Genomic DNA, 9,520 nt, shown 5'->3' with positions numbered 1-9,520 from the left:
ATACCAACAGTCAAGATACCCATTGCCTTTGCAACTCCGACAATTATTGGGGCCCCACCGGTGCCGGTTCCTCCGCCCATTCCTGCATATATGAGATAGTTTGGGGAAATAAATATGGAAGTTGAAACAATATATGACATCTGATGCAAGTTGTTCCTAGTTTACCCATAAATGCATTAAAAAAAGCGAAACATGTGAAAATTCTCCCTTACCGGAGATAATATTCGGTGAGAGTTGATGTAAACTCCTAGATATGACCATTTCTATAGTTTGGTTTTATTATCGTAAGGATGAGGAGATCAAGGAGCATGTTGCCCACAAAACTTATTTGGATATAGGTGTGATTTGAGTGTGCCATGGGATCAATACATTTGAGTCATATTGAAGGTGAATTTTTAAGACAACAATCAGGCCAGCTATGATTGATGAGGTAAAATATTGGGAAATGAAGAAAGAACATTTTCATAGATTAGTAAAGCAGTATTTCAATATTGGGATATTGAGACAAATGAGAGGGAGGATTAGAAATAAATTTTACAAATGAGTATTAATGATATAGTATATGACCATGAGTACTAGAAAGAGTTTATGAAGAAAGGAGGGGAAGTTGAAAGAACTCAGTATTAATGGTATTTAAGTGGGTATTAATGGCAAGGCAACACCGCGTACATGTCAATATAGGCGTGGATTTGGTTTTTGCCCTTAATTTACATAAAACTCCTTTGTCTGTGTGTTGTACTTGAAGGGTATAAATAGAAATAAAAAATTAAATGACGAAATAGTCCTTTTTAAAGACATTGAATAATATTTTTTTGTATTTAATTAGGGGTATTAGGTGGTAGAAAAAAGGATGGTCTAATTTAAAAGGCCAGGTTAATTATGGTGTATTTTACTAATAGAGATAATATTTTGATTTGCTTTTATTTAGTATAATATAATACTAAACTTTATATATCAAAATCATAATAATCGGTTCCGGTTTCGGTTCGGGCACACACCTATTGGTTTTTTACTATTCGGTTCTAACTATTCCGGTTCTTTATCAGTTCGGTTCTTGAAGAACCACTTTGAATGGGTCTAACATTTTAAGACCTAGAACCGCTATAAACAGTTCAGGTTCGGGTATGGGCCGGGTTTATGCATTTGGTTGAAGTCAGAGTTTAAAGCCCACGTTCTCTATGAAGCGGGCTGTGAAAAGGAGCCCACATAAAGGGTAAAACCGGTATGATATAGAGGCCGCATAATTCTTCCCAACTTAACTAACGAGCAGCACCCCGCTTGAAGCGATGAACACTTTCAGTAACACCAAAACAAAATGGAAAAAGAAAACACCAAACAAGCCCTTATTATCAATTTTCCTATTCCTAATATCCATCTTCTTCCTAATTTCCTACACACAAATCTCCAAATCACTCTTCCCTAACTCACTCAATTCCCCTATTCCCCAATTCCCACAATGCAAAGGTGAGAAATTTCTATGGTTTGCACCACATAGTGGTTTCAGTAACCAATTATCAGAACTTAAAAATGCAATCTTGATGGCTTCTATTCTCAATAGAACTTTAATTGTTCCACCTGTTATGGACCATCATGCTGTTGTTCTTGGTAGCTGTCCTAAATTTAGGGTGTTGGACCCAATGGAGCTGAGAATGAAAGTGTGGGGTCATGTAATTGAGCTCATTCAGAGTCACAGGTGAGTTAATTAAAGACCCCCTTTTTGTCAATTTTGTAATTTAGTAGATAAATTTTGGTTTTTTAATGATTGTTAGAATTTTTTGTTACAGATATGTGTCAATGGCAGACATTGTGGATTTCTCGCCGCAGGTGTCTTCGTCATTGATTAAGATTATTGATTTTAGGGTGTTTGTTATGCTGTGGTGTGGGATTGAGACAGATCTTGCATGTTTCGATAAGTCTGAGGTCAAGTCAACGTTATTTGATAGCTTGAAACAATGTGGGTCTTTGCTTTCTGGAAAGGATGGTAATGTAGAAGGATGTTTATATGCAGTAGGTGAAGATTGTAGGACTACAGTTTGGACTTACCAACAAGACAGTGAAGATGGGATGTTGGATTCCTTCCAACCTGATGAGCAGCTTAGGAAAAAGAAGAAAGTTTCATATACTAGGAAGCGTAGAGATGTGTACAAGGCACTTGGACCTGGTTCTGAAGCGGGATCAGCTACTATTTTGGCTTTTGGAATTTACTTCACCGTACAAAGGTTCCGAGCTTTATATTGATATCCATGATGCTCCAAGAGACCACATAATAAATTCTTTGTTTGGTAAGCTTGATACTCTTACATTCGTTCCTGAGATTATAAGTGGTGTGAAAAAGTTTGCCATTGAGAAAATAAAGGCTCCTTTCCTCTGTACGCAGCTTAGATTGCTAGATAGACAGTCAAGAACCACTGGAAGTCTACTTTTCTTGGGTTGGAACAAAATTAGAGTCTTTAAGGAAAGATGGCAATCTCCTATTCACATTTTTGTGATGACCGATCTTTCTGAAGCTAATTGGACTGATAGTTACTTGGGGAAATTGTTGAAGGATTCAGATACATACAAATTGCATATCTTGTAAGAGGGGGATGAGCTGGCGGTACAGACTGCAAAGAAGATTGCAAATGCAGAATATGGATTGAGATCTAGTTCTCTCTTTAGGAATCTGGACACTAATAAGAACAAAAATTGCCGTGTTGATATTTTACCCGATATACTTCTGTGCGTGGAAGAAGCTGTTTGCAGTTGTGGGAAACTGGGTTTTGTCGGGACTTCTGGGTCAACCATAGCAGAAAGTGTAGAGCTATTGAGGAAAAACGGTGTTTGCTTGAATGAAGGTTAGCCTAATCTGCAACACTGATTTTGGGCTCATACTTTTAACTGCGTTACTTCCTAAAGTGAATTCAAATTCGAAGTTTATACAAATGGCTCATCTGTTTTGGGTCACCTCTGAATCGTTCAAGTCAGGAAACCTTAGCAGTGAAGAATCGGAGGCAGGTCTACTCAAAGTCCTGATTGACCAAGTGCCCTGTAAGTTTGGCCCTGAACTTCCTTTGACTTCTCCAAGTGGATGATCTGTACTTGTATCTACTCAATCGATTGAGTCATTCCCAAGATTCTTCACATCCTTTCCTGCGAGCGCTGCTTTCAACACATATGGAAATCCAGAACATGATCAATGACAAGTTGTTTCTAGGCAAGCCCATGGACACCTGCTGTTCAATAATGGATGCCATGGCTCACTAAGAGTGCATTTGGAAGGTACCGTTCCGCATTTAAAATTTGACATTTGTCTCTTTACCTTAAATACCTATATGCTCAGTTTGTAGTGATTTTAGATTGTTGATTAGTCGAAAAACGACTAAAAAGGGTATCAAACTTTACACCTTTTGACAATATGGGGACCAAACTTTTTTTCTTGACAGTTTGGGGACCAAACTGTTTGATTTTTGCAATATAGGAACTTCCGTTAAATTTCTCTAACACTGTTTCTAATTTGTATTATTATTTTTTTTTTTTCAACATTGCAAATTAGAAAATTTATATTAATTTTTTTCAACATTACAAATTAATTTATATTAATATTTTTTCAACATTACAAATTAATTTTCATTTGTATTAATTTATAAAATGAAAATTAATACAAATTATAAACGGTGTTAGAGAAATTTGACGGAAGTTCCTACATTGCAAAAATCAAACAGTTTGGTCCCCAAACTGTCAAGAAAATAAGTTTGGTCCCCATATTGTCAAAACGTGTAAAGTTTGATACCCTTTTTAGTCATTTTTTCTTGATTAGTTGCGATGGTATGATTGTGAAAATATCACTTTTTTTGTTTTATCGTTTGGATACATCTTGTGAAGATAGATTACAAATGAGCAGTTCTGTATTTGTGTGAAGGGATTTTGAGGTTCAATACGGTAAATTAGTAATGAACTAGTGATTAATTGGTTTGGAAGCCCAGTTGATGCAAGATTTCCATCTTCTTTAGTTTGTTACTAAGTTCTTAATGGCTAAGCTAAATTGTTCTCTCAAATCAATTTTATGTACTCACTAAAAGGTGTCTAATATATCTGAGGGCCATTAACCAACTAGTAGAAACCTAAATATGCGAGGGCATGGAATGTCCCGCTCTTTTTCTGAAATGAAGAGAAGTGAGTTTGTGAACATGGACATTGCTACCTCAAAAGTTCTACTCAACCTCTTCTAAGAACAGAGTAACAAACTTTAGTGCTCGTCTGCTTGCAAAAGGAACTCAGTCATGGACCCAATATAGTCTAGTTTAGAATTTCCAACTCAGTGACTGCGAAATGAAGAAAAGTGAGTTTGTGAACATGGACATTGCTACCTCAAAAGTTCTACTCAACCTCTTCCAAGAACAGAGTAACAAACTTTAGGGCTCGTCTGCTTGCAAAACGAATTCAGCCATGGACCCAATATAGTCTAGCCTAGAGTTTCCAACTCAGTGACTGCATAGTCCAGTGCACACTGCATACTACGGACGACTTTTTCTTGCTAATATTTAGATCTTGTCTAGTATCAAGTCGTGAGCTATATATTTCAAGTTGTGTAAGTTTGTACATATTGATAAGTCGTTCAATGCCATACCCTGTGAATTAGCTTCAATGGGGAGGCATGAGCCAGGGGAGGTGCAAATCTGGAGTGTATTCGTAGTATGGATGGACGTTTTGTACTGTTTATTGGATTTTGAATGAACTTGAGCATGAAAAATACAAAAATAAAAAAACTTCATAAAAAATGACTTGTTAAAAGCTTCGTGTGGTGTTGGTTATATGATTTCTGTCGGTCAGCTGAGCTTCACTGATGCTTCTCTAAAGATGGCCCTAGGTACCCCGGCATGATCATAGCCAGTAAGAAGGAACTCTTGCATGGGATGTCTTGAGCAGAAAGAGAGATGTGGATGACATCATGAAAAGGAATCATGTGGAGTCTTTGGTACTATTTTTTCCACCTAAAGTACAGTTTTGTCCCTGATAACTTTAGATGATTTTGTTTTTTAGTTAGGGGCAAAGTAATTTCGTGTGTCAAAGTAACTGACAACTCGGGTTAGCTGTCATATGAGCCATCAGTTGGAGTTGTAATATGTGGCTCGGTTTTTGAGTCACAAAAAGTTATGGGCTGGCTTGGCTTTTGGGACAGCTCCAGGGAGGTTTAACTTTCGGTCAGTGTCACTTAGGCTGAGTCCAATGGCTCTGTACACTGCATCTCTATCCTTCCAAAAAACAGTGTTATACGGATAGGGATGAGGTTTCGCTGAATCAATGGTCTGAACAATCCTACGCCACTTGAACTGGCACGGTTTGAAACCCACGTGTTTTTCAACACCACTTCGACCAGCGCTATATGAAATTGTATTTCAAAATCGGTTTGGTGGGGACACTTCGCAAACCACTCAACTTCAAATGGTGTCGTATGAAATTGTTTTTACATTCCACGCCACTTCAAGTGGTGCATTTGGGTTTTTACAAACCACACCATTTCAACTCGCGTGGAATGCACTCTCCATTCTTCGATAATACACTCTATATATAGAGAGTTAAATGCGGATAGGGAGAGAAAACCACCGCAACTCCCACCGATTTTGAGGGAATGCGAAGCCATTGCACCCAGCCTTAAAGGCTTAAAGCACTTCATTTCTACTACAGCTGCGTATTCTCTTTAACATCGGATCAAATGGCCCAAAGCCCCAAAACACTAGTGGGCCGTCCAGGTTTGCAAGAGACCTGACGATATGTTACCTGTTTCCGGAAGTAGTATATAAGGAGAACTGACTACTGAGAAGTGAGAGGAGTAGCAGAGATGGCAGAAAAGATTACAACTCTTCCAATAATTGACTTGTCCACGTCAGATCCAACGGCCACAGCCAAATAAATCCATCAGATCTCTTTAAATTAAACTTAATTACCTTTTTTTCCCCATATTCATTACTACTAATCTGTTTCATTTTATGCAATAATAATTACAGGCATGCCTGGAATGTGGATTTTTTTACCTAGTAAACCATGGTATTGAGGACGAGTTATTTACCAAAGTATTTGATGAGAGTAAAAAATTCTTTTCACTCCCACTGCATGAAAAGTTGAGACTGACACGTAAAGAACATAGAGGTTACACTCCTTTGTATGCTGAGAAACTTGACCCGTCGTTGACTGGAACAGTAGGTGATTCGAAGGAGAGTTTCTATATTGGTCCAATAGATGACTTGGAACAAAGTAGTTTGAATCAATGGCCTTCACAAGGTTATCTGACTTTACTCTCTAACTCTCTTACCATGGTTTTTAGCATTTTCTATACAAGTTTTTGGTGCAAGTGTCTGGTTGATGAGTTGGGCGGTTGCATTTATTTAACTGAGCTTATCATCCTTCAGGAACAGTGCAACACTGATCATTAGATAGTTTATTATGCCACTGCATGTGCAGGATTATATGATTTAAAGATTCTGATTTCTGAAGTACACACTGATGTTATACACCAGAGATGAGCGTAAAGGAGTTTACAAACGAAAATGCAAACAAACCCAACATGGACATGCTAATTAACATATGACAAGTACTTGGTTGGTTTTTTAAATGAGAATGCATTGTCTGAACTCTGAAACATCCAGTGGTTTTGCCTGTGCATCTGAAGTTCTGAACTTCATTTAATGACTAACTGAGTTGGCTTATGAGTCAAGGTCGATCCCCATCTCAATGGCAAGGATCGGATATATTTGGCAGAGATCGGATCCTGCAAAAGCAACATAAGAATTTTAAAATTGCACCACACTGATTTCTTCTGCTCTCTCTATCTCTTTCATATTCACTTATTTGTAAGAATGTGATTTTACCTATCAATTAAACCGTTGTTAGAGTCAGACACAACGCAACGCACAAGGCCTAGGGATGTAAATGGGGCGGGTCGGGGGCGGGTTTGTCATCCCCATTTCCATTCCCGACTTCAATTTTACTCTCCATCCCCACTCCAGAGGTAATTGGGGATTCTCCATACCCGCCCCACCAGGGTACCAGATTCCCTATACCCCCATTAACCAACTTAACCAAAGGAGGGGGTAGAGGTGTGATCATGGTGGTCATCTTCCAAAGGAAAGATGCTTCTGCGCATTCCCAGAGAAGGTGTTGTACAGTTTCAGGACAAATGTTGCATATGGAATTGAATGGCTAAGAAATCTCTAGTTGGTAGGCTTTGGTGGAGAGGCATCTACACAAGAATGGTTTGATTTGTTCAGGAAACAAGACATTGAGGGGGAAATGATTTTACATGAGCACCATTCTTTTGCAATTATAAGTTCTTGATACGTAGGTTTCATGGTTAACATGGCCATTGGGGTATGTATCCATACTAGGAAATCATAGTCATCAGTATCCCAAAGAATGGATGTATGGGTTTTGTTGCTTGCTACCATCTGTTCAAGTTTGGGCCTAATATTTAATATTTTACACAGCTACGCTACGCCATAAATGGATTGAATACAGACTTAGATTTATCTTTCAGAACATGGGTACTCCAGATTGTCTATTTCAGAAGAAATGCTATCACTACTGGCTATTAACTCCTTGTATCAACTTTAGATTTTGTTCTCCAGTATCAGCCTTGTATCACTACTGGCTCTTAAGGTTTCACTACTTCCAATCTCCTTTGTAAGGAATGCTATGGACCATGTCAAATCTTTACTGAGACCTTACCTTTGTCGAGAATAAAACTGGACTTACAAAATATCCTTCCAAGAGAACTGGGAAATAAGTGGCTTGTAAGAATTGCAGTCTTTCTGACCATGTAACTATAACATGGATTCAAGGTTTCTCATAACGGGATCCTAGAAGAAGAGGTCTTTGTTGATCTGCCGGTTGGTTATGAGGTGGAAGGGCATTGAGATAAGGTTCTCAAGTTAAAGAAAGTCAGGCGCCGAGGGCATTGTACACTCGTATTGACTCCTATTTTTAGGAGAATGGTTTTCGTAAGTGTCGTTATGAACCTACACTATATATCAAATCTACTTCAAAAAGAGCTATACCCATTGTCAGTTTGTATGTAGATGATTTGATATTCACAGGAAATGACCCGAGCATGTTTGTTGAATTCAGAGAGACTATGAGTTGTAAGTTTGAAATGACTGACATGGGGGCTTATGCCTTATTTTCTGTGGCTTGAAGTTATACAAAGTGATGCTAGAATTTTTGTCTCGCAAAAGAAGTATGATGTGGATATCTTGAAGCGGTTCAAAATGGAGTCATGTCACCCTATAAAGACTCCAGTTGAAGCCAAGGCTGCATTTGTCTGAGTTTGATAACAGTGAACTTGTTAGTCCTGCGTATTATCGGAGTTCAGTAGGTAGTCTACATTACTTGACATCTACTAGATCTGATATTGTCTTTGGAGTTGGTGTTATTAGTAGGTTTATGGAGACACCAAGCCAAGCTCACTTGCTTGCTGGAAAGTGAATTCTGCAATATGTCAAAGGTCCTCTGAGTGTTGGTATTTTTTATGCTTCTGGTGGTCATTGTGATCTTGTTGGATACACAGATAGTGACTGGGCAGGCGATGTGGCTGAAAAAAAAGAGCACTTATGGTTTTGTGTTTCTTACTCATCGAAGAAACAAGTTGTTGCCCTTTCAACTGCTGAAGCAGAGTATATCGCAGCTGCTTCAAGTGCATACCAAGCTGTTTGACTGTGGCGGTTATGTGAGGAGTTGCATCAGAAGCAAGCACTCCCTACAAAGGTTTATTGTGATAACAAGTCGGCAATTACTCTCACCAAAACCCAGTGTTTTATGGGAGGAGCAAGCACATTAAAATCAACTTCCATTATATTCACGAGCTTGTCCAAGAACGCGAAGTTGCAATGGAGTTTTGTAAATCCGATGATCAAGTTGCAGATATTCTCACAAAGCCATTGAAGGTCAAAGCCTTTTACAAGTTGGTGTTTGGAGCTCTGAAAGTATGAGTTTAAGGGAGGCTGTTGGATTTTTGTAAACTCAAGCTGGTAGTGCTTGTCTTGCTTTCAATGTTGTGCCATGTTTGTGTGACCAAGTCTTTGTTTGAGTCTTTACATGTTTTGCATATTCATAGGTTGTGCCACAAATATAGGAAATGGTGGTGGTTTAGTTGAGTCAATTGAAGTGTTTTCTGCAGGAGTAAGTAAGTGGTCTGTAAACTCCTATAAATTGGTGGTTCTTTGGATTGAATTAAGTATATAGCAGTTATTTGATTAAAGTCTTCTCTCTTTCTGAATTTTTTCTGCAGTAGTTTATTTTTTGTGTTTTGATCATGTGGGGTATTTGATCATTTGGATATTAGTATTAACTTCGAATATCCTTCAGTCTTGCATGACAAATGAACATGTTAATGGACACATGAATACAAATTAGTTTTTTGGTTGCAATAGTAAAATTTTAGAAATATAATTTGAGGTGCCAGTCAATATAGTTTCCCACATTCTACGTATTTGATCTTCCCTACTCACTAGCTGGCATTGTATTTCGGAATTACCATAATGTGTTGCTT

At 38.2% G+C, this 9,520-nt stretch overlaps 1 pseudogene across 1 annotated transcript; it reads left to right on the top strand.

The window, feature by feature from the left end:
- Positions 1–1,249: 1,249 nt before the first annotated feature.
- On the top strand, positions 1,250–3,971 carry LOC147494366 (O-fucosyltransferase 30-like; annotated as a pseudogene). Its single transcript, XR_015199648.1, has 3 exons — positions 1,250–1,693; positions 1,785–2,834; positions 2,965–3,971. The product of XR_015199648.1 is annotated as an O-fucosyltransferase 30-like (transcript).
- Positions 3,972–9,520: the final 5,549 nt, after the last annotated feature.

Source organism: Coptis chinensis, chromosome 6 (assembly GCF_015680905.1).
Source record: "Coptis chinensis isolate HL-2020 chromosome 6, ASM1568090v1, whole genome shotgun sequence".
Classification (NCBI taxonomy): domain Eukaryota; kingdom Viridiplantae; phylum Streptophyta; class Magnoliopsida; order Ranunculales; family Ranunculaceae; genus Coptis; species Coptis chinensis.
Note: the sequence above shows the minus strand (reverse complement) of the source record. Positions and strands in the feature narration are given on the sequence as shown.